Source organism: Gallinula chloropus, assembly GCF_964237585.1.
Source record: "Gallinula chloropus genome assembly, chromosome: 5".
Taxonomy (NCBI): domain Eukaryota; kingdom Metazoa; phylum Chordata; class Aves; order Gruiformes; family Rallidae; genus Gallinula; species Gallinula chloropus.
The window spans coordinates 2,040,839-2,056,495 of record NC_140090.1 but is presented as its reverse complement, the minus strand read 5'-3'; positions in this window follow the sequence as shown (position 1 = coordinate 2,056,495).

Genomic DNA, 15,657 nt, shown 5'->3' with positions numbered 1-15,657 from the left:
GAGAGATCAAAATTGGAATCCCTGTAATGCCTTCTCCCCCTGCTTCTCCTGCGGGCAGGAGCCTCGGATCCTGCGCGTGAGCTTCTCCCCTCGAGGTCAGACCTTTCCAAGCAGCACTACCTGCTCCATCACTCACTGTGGAGACTCCTGTTATACAGGGAATCACAAAGCATGATCCTAGAGACATTTTCCTTCCCATCCTTTTCCCTACTTCTTTTTATCTTGCTTGAATACTTACTTTCCCCACAGATTTAAAGATCTGTATCTTGCTATTCTTCCTACACAATGATTTTCTTGGGGAGGGGGAATATTAGTGAAACCTCAAGGTCACACTCCTGAGACACACCGATCTGACTTCCAGGCAAAGAGCACACATACACATTCCATACCATTTTGTTTCTCATCCAGGATGTTTCTGGCCAACACAGTGAATAGATGTGCCTTCGAGCTGGGCAGGCTTGGGCAGTGGTTGGTCTCCATAGTGTACTGGGAAGATGATAAGTGAAGTGGGGTTTAAAGCCCTCGTCTTTCTGGACTACCTGGGAAACTCCAGGACACAGGGCCTGATCACTTCTCAGCAGGGAGGAGGCAGGATCAGTATGTTAACAGAACCCCAAAGAGTGCCAAACCCCTGCTTTTTGGGTTTGTGCAAGCAGAATACTGACCACAAACAGATAAAAAAACCCAGGGAGATGCCGAGGCTGCTGTGTACATCACCCCCTACCCACATCCGTGCCAGGGGTTTGAGAGACTGCTGTGCTCCCCATCCTCCTTGCAGCCTCTTCTCCCTTTCCCAGCCCTTACTAAAGAGAGGAGAAGCTGCTAACATCGCTGTTATCAAAATAGCATTGCATCCTCCAGATACCCTGCTCCGCACCACGCAGATGTGCTGGCTGCTTCATGACTCTCATTAGGACGAGCGCATCGTTAATGCCTCCAGAGCTCCCCAGAGCTGGCAGGGACAGGATTTCACCAGCAACGCTTCTTGCCTTGAACTCGTGCCATTCAGCAGTGACACACACTATCTTGCGATACAAATTCCTTTTCATTAGCTGGGAAGTGGAAGAAAGCCTTAATTACCATATCAAATTTCAGGAAAAGGCTTCCACGCAGTTTTTTCCTTCTCCTGCAAACGCTGGTGTCAACAAAGCCTTGCAAAACGTAGCTCTGCCTTTCTTGTGAGGTCCCTTTCAGCAAGAAAACCAAGAGAAAAGTAAAAATAATAATAAAATATCTCTTAGCGATGCCACATGGGTGCCCTGTGTGCTTGGACCTGGAAGCACAGGAGAGCCCACAGAGGCAGAAGATAAGGACAACCCAGGCTGGCACACTTGGGCACGATTATACTTGGACTGAGCTGTAGGGAAAACGCTGCGTGCTCTCATGAAGTTTTTTTACTCTGTCTCCAAACTGCAGCCCAGGGCATACTCAGGGCTTTGCTTTCTTGCTCCCAACGGTGTAAAAACATCATATTTCGAAGGGTTTTCTGCCTTAAGCTCTTTGTTTGGAGGCCTCATAAAGGGAACAAGGTGCAGCGAGGACAAAGGCTGGGGTTTGTGCTTTTCCCCTCTTCTCTCTCACTTTTACAGTACATTCTGCTAATGTTTACAGCTATTTAGAGAAAAATACTCCATTTGCCCTAAAAGCCGGTTATGGGCTTGTAATGACGAAATAAAAAGCAGAATGATTTCATCCTGGCTGCTGGTGATGGGCTCAGCCAGGCAGTAAAAAGGTCCCTGCGGTGCACGTGGGTTGTGCTGAGCTGCAAGCCCACAACGTGTCTGCTGCTGGAGGGGAGGTCGAGGCAGCCCTGGAAGAGAAATGGAGTGTTTGAACAAAGGATCGATGCCGAAGCGTTTGGAGAAGGGGGAGAGGAGAGACCCTGAGGCTGAGAAACCCGTGGGTGAAACCCGGACCCCAGCAGAGGAGCAGCACCTAAGCGTGCGGCTGAGAAAGGACAATTCCCCTCGCTGCCAGCCTTATTGCAAGGGGAAGGGGAGGGAAAATGAGATGTAATCCGATGAAGGATGTGATTACATAGATCGCTGCGTTCCCTGACAAACTGGGAAAACCACATGGCCTGATTACTGTTCGGAGGGAGGAAGAAAAAAAGGTAAGATGGATGCGAGCATCAGTGCTTTGGAAGGAATTAGATGATGTGTGGATGAGCATATTATTAAATCTTAAGCAGATACTTGGCTGATTAGAGCAATACATCTATGTCACAGCTGAGCTGGAACGTGAGTTCTTGGGACACACTGCTGCAGAAACCTCCCCTGACAGCCAGGCAGAGCGATCAGTTGGCTGCAGAGAGCTGCAGAGCACTGAGTGGTCTGTGAGGATGCTGCAAGATCTCTTGTCTCGAGGGTTCTCATGGGCTAAATGCTGCCCTAAATGTGCCCACCGAGGCATCTGCCCTGGCAGGAGCAGCTGTCGCTTCTCCCATGCATTATTCACCCATTAAATCACACCTCAGGGCTGTTTCTCGCAGCGTGCTGAGACACTGACACCCTGGGAAGGGGACTCGAGGCACACGCACCATCCTGAGCACAAACACCCAGACCCCCCAGACCATCCCTCACCCCTTTCCCCCTGCTCTGTTCCTGGACCTGCTTCTGCTGCCAAGACATTGCAGAGGAGAGGCAGGAGCCTTGCCCAAACCTCCTGTGAGGCTTTGGGGTTCAAGAGCTGTCTCTTCCCTCTGGCCTCGCCACCCCCAGTAGCATGCCAGACCCTAATCCCTGTCCCCTCCAAGCTTTTGGGACAGGCCAGTCCAAAACTACTCCAGAAATATTAATTTCACCCTATTCCTTCCTTAAAGCATTGAGAAAAACATTTGGAGATGATGAAGCATCTATTACGGTGCTTGAAATGAAATCTGAGGCTCAGAGGGACCCTTGCAAAGCCTACAAAGTTGAGCAGTTGGACTTTAAAAGGCCACCAGCTTCTGAAAAAACCCCACACTCGTTCATGATAAAGATCTTTGCTGAAGGCCACAGTGGCAGCTGAGTGGCTCTCAGGCTGGCTCATCATCTGGTTTACAAGTCAGCGCTGACAAGGCCCCGGTCTTGGGGTTAAGGCCTGTTCTGTCAGGGCTGAGCGGCTCTACAGGCAAACTGCACTTTTCTCTTATCCCCTACTGATAACTTCTTCCCGTGCCTGACTCCACAAGAGGCAATGGAGAGCTGAAAGCACTGACATTTTTGATTTTATTTTCATTCCATCCGCAGAGGGGTGGCAGCAGGGACAGGGAGGGGATTGTCCCTCTCTGCTCTGCCCTCCCCAGCTGGAGTCCTGTGTCCAGAGCTGCGGCCCAACACAAGGAAGATGTGGGGCTGTTGGAGAGGGGTCAGAGGAGCCCCGGGGATGCTCAGAGGGCTGAAGCAGCTCCCCATGGAGAGAGGCTGAGGGAGCTGGGCTGGGTCAGCCTGGAGAAGAGAAGGCTGTGGGGGGACCTCACTGCAGCCTTCCAGTCCCTGAAGGGAGCAGAGGAACAGGAGGGGAATCAGCTTGTTAAAGGGCAGAGACTGGCAGGACAAGGGGGATGGAGTGAAGCTGGAGGAGGGAAGGGGGAGAGGAGAGACTGGGGGGAAGTTCTTTGCAGAGAGAGTGGTGAGGGGCTGGAAGGGGCTGCCCAGAGAGGGGGTGGGTGCCCCATCCCTGGGGGTGTTCAAGGCCAGGTTGGCTGGGGCCCTGGGCAACCTTGTGTAGCTCCAGGCCTGGAGGTTGGTGTCCCTGCCTGTGGCAGGGGGTTGGAGCTCTGTGACCCTTGGGGTCCCTCCCAACCCAGACCAGTCTGGGATTCTATGATTCTTTTGTAGATACAATGGGGTGCAGCCCTTCTCCCCCAAGGCTCCATGACCAAAGCAAGCAGGTTTGGGGGATTACAGCATAGGTCCCACCGATACCTCCTCTGCCTTCAAAACGCAGCTTTGGGAGTGCTCCACGTTACCAGTCTGGGACCATCCCAGATCTCTTTCAGCATTTAATGGGATTTATCTGTTTTTCCATGCCCCAGCTGGCCTTGGCTCTCAGCCCCACATGAACATCGGTCTTAAATCTACCCCAGTCTGAACCAGGGGGAACATTTCTAGCAGCACACTGCTAAGGACGGCCCCAAAAATACCTTCTCAGCAAATTGTCAAGCTTCACCTCTCCCCGATAATACCTGCATACAAAGAAATTACATCAGAAACGACTTCCCTCAATCTCAGTAAAAGCACATTAGGAAAAAACTTCCATTTCTAGGAAAAAGGCTTGACAGCTGTGTTGAAATTACCTCTGGTAATTTTAACTGAGTGGAAGCTTTTATATTCGATTGCACCAAAAATGTAAAGCATGTCACTTATTAAGCTTTTATGTCTGACGTTCAGTCTGGTACCTGACGACATCTTTCTAGCAATCTGGAGATCATGCAGCTAATGTGCTCGGAAATGGTGGAATTAGGTATGGTGGAAAGTCATTAAATTTGAAATTAAATGGGCTCTCTTGGTTCTTGAGGGTAATCTTAAAGGAAAAAAAAAAACAACCCTGCTTCTGCAGAAGTCAAAAAACCATCTCCCAGATTAACTGCCTGAGCGTTCTTGTTCTCCCTTTAACAGTGACTACGAGCTGATTTGAGTATCACACCGCGATTGAGGGTGGGGGGGGAGCTTGCAGGCTCACACAAAAATGATGAATCGAGTCCTTCTCGTGGCACCAGCCACAGCCCCTGTCTTACTCTTGAGCTTTTCCAGCCCGATTTCAAGGGTTTAAAAAAAACCACCATGCAAGTGGCCTGATGCTCCAGCAAGCCAAGCTATTTTCTACCCGAGGGTTTTCAGTGAGAAACATCTGACTGCATTGTAAGGTGCCTTTAAGGGGCGATTGCAGGGAGGGACAAAAATCCCACTTAGACTAGTCTATTAAAATCCACATAAAAATATACAAAAATAGCTGAAGGAAAAATGCCTATAAAATGTTTAGGCCAAATTAAACAGCCTAGAAACGCTTAAAACAGTGTTGCCATGGTTTCATACACCAGCAGGATGCTCTGCCATCTATACTCTGCGATTCTTCCTTGGGATCTGGGGTTACCTTTATGGGGTGATGGGGGTAACGTGGGGTTGGCTCAGCAGAGGGATGCTCTAGCACACCTCACACAGCATCCTCTGCCAGACTGATTGGTGACCGTATGGTGTTACGGGTGTAGGTGACCGTATGGTGTTACAGGTGTAGGTGACACAGGCTCAAACCCCTCGGATGCCTCCGCTGACCACACACCCTGGGATCAGCTGTGCTTTGGCATTATCAAGCAGTGCCTGTGACTTGATTTTCCCCCTGGAAAATTAAGGTTCTCACCTTTACGGCCAAGCTGAGGCTGTGCTTACCCCAGCAGACACGTCCCGTGGTTCATTACCGTGGTAGTGATCTCTGGGTGAACGTTAATGGTCTTTGTGTGAGTGTAAAACGATGTGTCGCTGCCAGGTATCTGGCTGTGGTTAACAGCTTCGATTCTGAAGGCAAGCGCCGCCGGGGAAAACAGAAATGCATTATTAAAAAAATACAAACATCTCAAAATAAACCTTACAGAACAATAAAAACCCAAAGTTACAATATAAACACACCCCTTTGTGCCTCTGTTGCGGCTCATACCATAGAACATGTGGTGTGTAAGATCACCAGTGCTTCCTGTATGGGCTAACGGTAACTGGAGATGGGGAACAGCGCGACGTGCTTTCCTCTGCTGCTGCTACCAGGGACCCCTTCTGCGTTCCACGTGGCTCTCACCCCAACGAGGGTGGCTCTGGCAAACCCCTAACTGCTGTCACTAGCGGTGCAGGCAATCAAACCAGATCTATCCTGACAAAGTGAGGTGAGTTGGTTGTGTCTGAACATAACCACAGCACCTGGCACACTCCTCTCTTGACACTGCTGCAGCTAGAGGGGAAAAAGCATCTCCCCAGGCCAAGGCATCCCAAAAAGGATTTTAGTCTTTTTTTTATTTTAACTCTTGAAGTTATTCAGCTGAAGCACACGTTCAGAGGCACAAGCCCATAGTCCTGTTCCATGTACTAGCCCAGTAGTCCTCAGTGCCTCGGCGGGGAGGTGCCACACACGCATCTGGGTGAAGCACAGCTGGTGAGATGAAGGCAGTCTCATAAAAACCTGCTTTGATTTGTTTAATGAGCTGCTTATTGCCAAAGATGAAAGGAAGGAGCTAACAAACCAGGGAAGTGCTGTTAATGTTGTTTTCTAGCACTTCTCTCTGGAAATAAAAGAGAAGAAAGACGGGTTTCTTGGCCTTATATGTGCGCTCGCCATCACCAGGCTCTGCAAAGCTCTGCGTAGGGGGTCTTGAAGTCCGAGGATGTTGCGTCAGGAAGGACACCAGGAATAATACCCAGAGGAGAGGGTGTCCCAGGGGTAGCTGTCCTGCCTCCCACCCACAAAGTCCTACAGCACCACCTCCCCCAATGTGTAAGGGGCCAAAACTCAGAACCTATTGGTTACATCATTAGCTGCCATCAAATTAATCAAAAGAATAGTTGTACAAATGACATTATAGAGCTGAGATGGGCCATCCCCAACTTCCCCATGACTGCTCCAGACCATATGCTGCAGTTCAAACCTAAACATCCAGATATATCATCTGCCCTATGAGGAAAGGTTATCTCCCCGGTGAAGAAAGGCTGAGTGAGCTGGGGCTGTTCAGCCTGGAGAGAAGCAGCCTGAGAGGGGATCTGATCAATGGTTCTCAATAGCTGAAGGGTGGGACACAGGGGGACAGTGTCTGTGGGGACAGGACAAGGGGTGATGGGCTCAAGTTGGAGCACAGGGAGTTCCCCCCCAATGTGGGGAAGAACTTCTTGCCAGTGAGGGTGAGGGAGCCCTGGGACAGGCTGCCCAGGGGGTGTGGAGTCTCCTTCTCTGGAGAGATTCCAGCCCCGTCTGGACACTGCCCTGTGTGCCCTGTCCTTCCTTCCCTTTAGATTTCTGAATTCTTCCAGCTGGGATTACTGAGACAGCCTCTACATAAGAATTCCCATGCTTTAACTTACAGTCATTTACTTTTCAATTTACCTCAGTTGTACCATGGCTTTCTATTTCAGACAGGGTGCAGAGAGGTGGGTGACGGTCTCTGCAGCCAGGGGACAGGAGATGGGCCAAGGGGCAATGGGCTCAAGCTGCCCCAGGGCAGGGTCAGCTCAGCTGGGAGGGCAAAGTTCTTCCCTGGCAGAGTTGTGGGGCTGTGGCACAGGCTGCCCAGGGAGGGGGCTGAGTCCCCAGCCCTGGGGGTGTTTAACAGAGGGGAGATGAGGTGCTCAGGGATCTGGGTCAGCACAGGACAGGGACAGTTGGACTCGATGAGCTTAAAGGGCTTTTCCAGCCTGGTGAGTCTGTGATTCTGTGAATACCTGAGACTCTCAGCAGCCACTTTATTCACAATTTTCAGACTTTTTAATCTGCTTCTTGTTAAAAGGGCTGGAAATAGGCACCTTCAAAACTCAACCTGCAGCAAGCTAGATGTGGAGGGCTCCAGCAATGGGAACGTGGGGTCTGGCGCCCGCGTTTCCTGGACGCTTTCAGCTGACAAAGTGTTAATATTTCCCTGGCCTGAGCTTAGCTCAGGATTGCCAATTTTTATTCTGCTATTGAATGCGTAGCCTCGGGCAAGCACTTGCCCTCTTTGCCTCAATTTTTCAATCCATAAAATAACAAAGGAATTATAATACTCTGACAGTTAGGGAAACGCGTGACATTTATACTCATTTTTACATAACGTTTACTTTAAAATATATAAATAAATGGAGGCATTGCCTCAAATTTCATGCTAACACACTGGACTATCCTGGAAAACATCTCCAGAGGCAAGGAGAAATAGTATAAATTTCATGGCAGGTGGGGCCAGAACTTCCCAGCACGAGGCCATAGCATCTGAGTAAAACTAAATCCCATTCTACCAGGAGCCCAAAGGAACTGAAGGACGTTACCACTTCAGCTAGTCAAAATCTCCCAGGCCTACGGTGCCACAAACACGTTTATATGAAGGATTTTAGACTAGATAGATGTCTTAATATTGAAGATGTCAGATGAAGTAATATGTAAGTAATTATGTTTTGCCTTTCATTCAGTCTTTGTCAGGGGTACAGACTGATGGCCCTGGAGATTGAAGGCTTCTGTCTAGATAGTGAAAATACTCATTTTTAACACAAGGAGAGGAAGCTTTCCCTGCCACGCTTTCCCCAAAGGGGCCAAAAGTGGGAATGATCTATCCAGCTGGGGCTGAGCCTCGGTGGAGTCCTCCCTGTGGTAGTATGGGGCTCAGCTGGGGCTGAGCGGTGGTGACGTGGTGCTGGTGTGGAGCGCAGCCTCAGCACACCTTATGGGTGCCACCCACACTGTGAGGAGTTAATACAGCCAAATAACTTTGGCTAATTCACCCCAATTTGCCTTCTCCTGACAGAGCCCATCCCACAGGTGTACTGTTACCTGACAGGGTGACCAACAGCTCCACGCTAAAGGCTTCAAAGGAGCAACTCCACAGCACAACCAGCTGCCTTTCACAAGCTGGCATGATAGCAGGAGAAAGAAAAACCTCTGAGAGATCCCAGTAAGCTGTACCAGAGGGTCTCTGGGTCTCACCTGCCAGAGCTGCAGCTAGAATCACACACAGGCATCGCATGGGGCCGATCATGAGTGGAAATAGAGCTGTTTTCCCCAGGAAATCATCACCCTCCCAATAGAATCCGGACTTGGTGGGGGGAAGCTCTTTTGATTGCCACCTGCAAAGAGACAGCAAGCCTTTCCAGGCTGCAGTAGGCTCTCCCCTGGGGAAGGATAAGGAGCTTTCTTAACTCTTTAGTGCTCTGACCCGGGAATTTATTCACTTGTGTTTGTATTTGTGCAGAGCCTGGGAGTGGTGGTGGATGTGCCTTGGGACTGGTTGGCACAGAGGAGGCATAAATGGCAACAGGCATGGAGATAAGAACTCAAGAGTGGACTAGCTCAGGCTGAGGTGCCAAGCAAGCCCAGGGCAGACGGGTTGCAAGGCCTCTGGAGTGCCCCTTTTCTTCCTGGGGAGGCCCTGGCACAGGGTGCCCAGAGAAGCTGGGGCTGTCCCTGGATCCCTGGCAGGGCTCAAGGTCAGGTTGGATGGGGCTTGGGCCACGCTAGGTTGGTGGGGGATGGCCCTGCCCATGGCTAGGGGGGCCTCTCTGAGGGCCTTTCCAATCCAAACCATCTGGCACACTCAATTTTGACACCTGAGCTTGGTGGCACTCTCAGCAGGCAGCACTGGTCACTGAGAAGAACAGGTCAGGAACACAGACACAAATACCAGGGCAGCTGCAAGCTCAGGAAACTAAATCACATTTCACCTACGGTTGTACATCTGGGATGCTCGTCCAGGAGCTGGAAGAGATCTCACTAGACGTGGAAGGGCTTTGCTTTGTGCTGAAACACTGAGAAACCTGGGGGAACACTAAGCAAGTGCAGGCATTAACCAGCCCAGGATCCCAGCACACACCCCACATGGAAACTGGAAACACAAGGACACTTCTACCCGCTGCCCTCTGTGACACTGGACACTCATCCCTAGCAAAGCTACCTGAGGGCTCTTGCAGGAGAGGCACCACCAGCCCTTTCCATGCTTCCCTCTGCACTCCCAGCCGGATGGCACAGCAGGCAGGTAAGTAGAGACAAAAGACTTGCCTAGAGATAACCAGCAGGAAGCCAGAACATCTAAAATTTGCCATCTGTGCTGTTCACCTAGATGTGCTGTGCAGCAAGGAAGGCTGCAGATGCTCTCTGCAGAGGGCACTGCGCATCCTCCTTTACCCCAAAGTGGGATAAATCATCCCTCAGAGGAGGCTGGCTGGTCCCAGCAGCCACACACTTCATTTCAGCAGCTGACTTAATACAGAATATCTAGAAGAAATACCATTCCTGAGGATCTCTTTTTTTGATTAGGCATTCAATATGTGATTTCTACTGCTGCACTGCAAGTCTGGAGGCTCTTCAAGGTTACCCCCATTAAAAAACCTGAGAACATAACACAGAAAAGCTAAAAAACATAACTCAAGCCCCAAATCAGCAAGCCTCTGAATACTTTATGCAGCTCTGAGCCTGGTGACATCGCACCCAGAGTTCACCACCGTGAATGTCTGGTACCCAAACAGCTACAGCCCACAAAGAGGGGGAGAAGCAGGGGGGTGTGAAAGCTGGCCCTGTTTCTGCTGCATCACTGCTGTGTGCTGAAGAAAGCCCAGCACAGCTCTGGGGCGGTGCGTGCGCTTTAATAGGAATGCAAAGTGGTGTGGGAAGAAGGAGAGGGAGCCAAGCAGCTGGCTTCAATTAATCACCAGCTCTCCTGGAGGCTGGGAGGATGACTCCGGGGTGGTGAAGATCAGACCTCATTGGCTGTGGAGAGGGACCGAGGGGAGGTGGGTGGTGTGGGCAGGCTGTGATGGGGTGGGGAGGGCTCAGGGCATGTTGGGGAGCAGGGATGGGCTGGGAGGTGGTGGGGATAGCTCTGCAAATAGCATCAAGCCAGCAAGGAGAAAAATACAGTTATTTTGGGTTTGACTTCAGGGGAGTTCACGGGGAGGGCTGGCAACTGCAGTTGTTACAAATGCTGTTGTTACAAATGCTGTTGTTTTCTGTGTTTTCTTAATCTTTCCATCTTAGGCTCTAGTTTGTGTTGCTTTCCTCTGTAGCTAATTCACCCTCACTTGCTTTCAGAGGCAGTGGGACAGCTGATGCTGCTGAACTCCTCATGTAGAAAGGAGAGAGCAGCACCAGTGACAGTGTTTTATGTGTGTTTTTGGAAGCACAGGGGTAAACCCCCATCTTCCTCAGACTGTGCTCCCAGCTCTTGTCCCTTTTGCATCTAAATGAGACCGCCACCCCTGCAGGAAGATCTCTCCTCCATGTAAGTAACACCAGCGCTGGGAGACTTTCCCTGCTTTAAAGGCTTCCCCGAAGGCCTGTCTCTACCCTATGTAAATAAACCCCCAGCCCCTCCAGGCCTGTCAGTGCGAGGCATTAATGAGCCTGCAGAGTCGTTTCTTCTCTCATTTGGTTTGGCATCGCAGATGCTTTAAGTCTCTCAATGTGTTATTCAGAAAGTTTGGAAAATGTAAAGTATGCTGGAGAGAAATGCCAAATCCCTTAATTCATGGGGGGTGGGGTGGGGGGAAGTGTTCGCAGGGCTTAGGGGGAAAACAAAGCGCTCTCAGCCGTGCTTAGTGTGTGCATTGAAACCTCCTGGCTGTTAAGAACCGGCTGTGCCTGCACAAGAGACGCAGAAGGGCACAGGCAACGGTGGGGATGGAGAGTTCCTGCGATGCGAGTCCCCGTGTGCAGGCCAGGCAGGGCCCTTCTGCTTGCAGCACCGAGGAGGGATGTGGCTTTGATCACACTACCAGGAAAGGCTTGCCAGAAGCCATGCCAAAACCGAAGGGGCTTTGGGGAGGGTGGTGTGGGGGTGTGAGTTCAGGGCCAGACAGGCCGAGAGGGGATGGGAGCACAGAATGCTTTGGGCTGGAAGGCACCTCAAAGATCATCCAGTTCCATCCCACTCTGCCGTGGGCAGGGACATGCTCACTAGATCAGGGTGTCCAAAGCCCCATCCAACCCAGCCTTGGACACCTCCAGGGATGGGGCAGCCACCACCTACCTGGGCACCCTGTGCCAGGGGCTCACCAATGGGATGGGCTATTCTTATTTGCAGGGAGGGTTAAATTCCTGAATACAGTGGTGGCCTCAAGCTGGTGGTGTCTGTCTCCAAAGCCCTGCACTGGGTGGGATCTGCAGGAGCCCAAGAGCAGTGCAGGTGAGGTGGGCTCCAAGCACAGCTCTCCACAGCAGGCCCTTACCTCCAAGGGGTGGTGAGGGCATCGCCCCCAGAGAGCAGAGCTGCTGGCTTTCACCTGGTCTTTCCTCTGGTAACTCCCTTCTGTATCATCACAGTGGTAGGGGGTGGCCATCCCCCACAGCTCACATGCCTATCAGGGTGATCTGCCCTGTGCTGTGCTACGTGCTGAAGTCATGATGTTTAACTAGGGGTTAACTACAGCACTGCTCAGGCTTCTGGCCAGCTCAGCCATCCGTAATTTCAGAGTGAAACCCCTAAGTGCTTGATTTCTTCACCCGTTTTTATATAACCTTGGAGGAAGGTGATGTAAGAGCCCCTCACCCGAGCGGTGAAAGGCTGGAAGGGACCGCTCCCATCATCTGCTCCAGGCAAGGGCGAGCCGAGCTCCCCATCCACCAGCTAAGGGCCGGAGCAGGTCCAGCTCCTGGCATCCCCTCCTTGGGGCAGGACCCCGGAGAGGCTGGGATTTCAGCTCCAAAGCATCTGGCTCCCCCTTGTGCTCCCCGTGCTTATGGCAGGACAAGTCGGATGGGACCAAGTCGGGCTGGGGAGGTGTCCAGCCCCAGAAGCAGATGCCCCAGGAGCTGTTAGTCCGGACCTGACCCGCTGTGGACCGTCTCCGTATGTTGGCATCCTTGAGCTTGCCAGGAAGTGCCAAGCTGTTCCTAGGGAACAGGGTGTGCGGCTCCATATGCACCACGCACAGCTTGTAGCTCCATCGGGGATGAGTTGTGACTGTCAGCCGTCGCTTCTACCTTGGAGACAGTCCCCCCCTTCTTCTACACCACTCAGCCCTGGTGACAGCTCTGCCATCTGTACCTGCCGCCCTCCGCACGCGACGCGCTTCCTCCTCTTCAACGTTGGGATTTTAAGGGCTGTGAAGTGGTTTCACCTGTACACAGACCACAGAATTTCATTTTTCCAGTATTTTCTTACTTTATTTTAGTGAGGTACCCTGTGTCCCTGGCCCTGCTCCTCTTACAAAGCTGGTAGCAGCAAGGAGTGGGGAAATCCACCTGGAAAAGGGCTCTAATGCCGTGCTCGGGCTGCTGCTGTTAGAGTACTGCTCCTTCTTCAGCCAGCTGCTTTTAGGAGATTTCTTTAAAGGTCATTAATGGGTGTCAGGAGACAAAGGAAAGCCAGGTGAAGCACTGAAAGGGGCTTGTTTTCCAGCAGATGTTCTGCGAATCTCTCTAGGCAAGGAAAAAGCAAGTACAATCAGAACGGGCTCTGATACTCCCAAATTGTGCCCTTCTGACTCAGTTTTTTCTGCTGTGTGAGTTGTTTTTTTAATCATAATTAAAATTAGTCTTTGTATTCTTTTAGCTGTGTTGCCTGGTTATCTTCAGGCAGCCTGCTCGAAGCAGGGGAGAGATCCATCCTCCAAGGGCAGGGGAAAAAGGTCAAGTTTCTACTTGTGATTTGCCTGTGCTCTGAGTTAAGAGAGGGATGGGAAAGGTCCTTCCATCAGTAACTGTGGCAGGTTGAAGGGCAGCAGCCCGAAGGAAAAGAAAGGAGTTTGAATGATGTTGGACAGAAGCCACACAGCCCATCAACACCCACCAGCCAGGCTAAAGCTGAGGGAAGAAGTCACCACAGAAATACCCTGCAAGGGAGAAGGAATTCCCCCAGCATTAGCTGGGCCCGTCTCTGCAGCTGCTTTTCTCTAGCACAAGATGTGCAACCAAACAGGAACGTGTGTGTGTGTCTGTGTGTGTGTGTGTGTGTTTGCAGGCGCCTCCTGAGAGCTGAACCCCAGCCAAGAGACAGCCTCAGCTCCTCCGGATACACACACTGTTAAATCCATCTCCTCTGCTGGTGGGAGCACGTCCCTGCCTGACCCCAGGTACTGACTCACCCACCACCCTCAGCTCACCCACGGCCCGTGGCTGTTGCCTGTCCTCATGTGGGGTCTGCTGCTCCTGGCTCTCCGGTGTGGCCGGATGCAGATGTGAGCCTAAAGTTGTCTGAAACAACGAGTTATTTGCTAGCCACGCTGTTTATTTCCCCTACACATCGTTTTGTGGGTGGTGGTTGGGGTGTTTTTTAAACAAGGCACGTGGCTCCTGAAAGCAGCAAGAGCTTCTGCCTCCCAAAATCCTCACTCCAGCCCTGCAGCCTTCCAGGGGACGTGACAGGGCTTTTGTAGCACTTGCTTTTCTAACAAGCGCATGGAGAGGGTTTCCGTGCAGCTCAAAGGGGGCAGAGGCAGCTTCAGGGACAACAATCAAACCTGCAGGAAAGGAGTTTTTGTTTCAAATTCTTTTTTTATTTCCCCTTAATGGAACAACCTCCTTCCCATGGGAACGAAATCGATCTGTTCCTCTGCATAATGAGACGCACAGGTACAATGGGGAGTGGAGGGGGCTTTGTCCGCCCTTTGCCACGCCAGAGCTGCTCTGTGCATTGGTGAGGGTTGGAAGGGCTCCTGTAAATCACCCTTCCTCCATCTCCAGCCAACAGGGAGACTGCATTTGCCTCCAAATTGCGCAGCGTTTTCCTGATAAGGGATGTCGAATCATCTCTCTCAGGTTCTCAGGCGACAGAAAGTGGTGTTTACCCCACTGACCACAGTGGGGTGCTGCCAGGAGCTGGGCTCAGACTCTCCTGCTCTTTGTCACCTTTTCTTTTATATTTTAGGATCCATCAGGAGGAGCTGGATCTCCATTAAAAAATTAAGGCTTTCCCAGACCTAAAAACTGATTCCTTGTGTTGTACCTGTTTATGTCTGTGGTAATGACAAAACTGGGACTTGACTTTTTTTTGTGTAACATCTGTTGTTTTCCATGGTATCTGCAACACAAAGGAAGGAACAAATCTGTGTATCACTTATGGTGTTACTCTGCTGGAACACTGTTTGGAGTTTTACAGCAAACCTTTGTCTACCCTGGGGATCGATCACAGCTTTGTTTTCCTCCTGCTACAGAAAGCAGGTTCCTATGTGGGGTGATATCTTAAGAGTAGCTCAGTCACAGGCCCTGCGTGCCACAGCTTCTCTACTACCACTAGTAAAGACCCTGTGCTGCCCTGCTTTCGCACAGCTACAAGGGACAAAGCTACAAGGTGACAAAGGTGGGGTGTTCCTGGCCAATGCTGCTGTCAGGCAGAGAAGGACCTGGGGGTGTTGGGTGACTGGAGGCTGAATATGAGCCAGCAGTGTGCCCAGGTGGCCAGGAAGGCCAATGGCATCCTGGCTTGTGTCAGACCCAGCATGGCCAGCAGGTCTGGGGAGGGGATTGTGCCCCTGGACTGGGCACTGGTGAGGCTGCACCTCGAGTGCTGGGTCCAGTTCTGGGCTCCTCAGCATCAGAAGGACATGGAGGTCCTGGAGCGAGTGCAGAGAAGGGCAACCAGGCTGGGGAAGGGGCTGGAGGGCAAATCCTCTGAGGAGCAGCTGAGGGAGCTGGGGGTGTTGAGCCTGGAGAAGAGGAGGCTGAGGGGAGCCCTTCTCCCCACCTCCCCTGCCCTGCCAGGAGGGTGCAGAGAGGTGGGCGATGGTCTCTGCAGCCAGGGGACAGGAGATGGGACAAGGGGCAATGGGCTCAAGCTGCCCCAGGGCAGGGACAGCTCAGCTGGAAGGGCAAAGTTCTTCCCTGGCAGAGTTGTGGGGCTGTGGCACAGGCTGCCCAGGGAGGGGGCTGAGTCCCCAGCCCTGGGGGTGTTTAACAGAGGGGAGATGAGGTGCTCAGGGATCTGGGTCAGCACAGGACAGGGACGGTTGGACTCCATGAGCTTAAAGGGCTTTTCCAGCCTGGTGATGCTGTGAAATCCCACGTGAAAAACTGGCCCTGGGAAGCCTG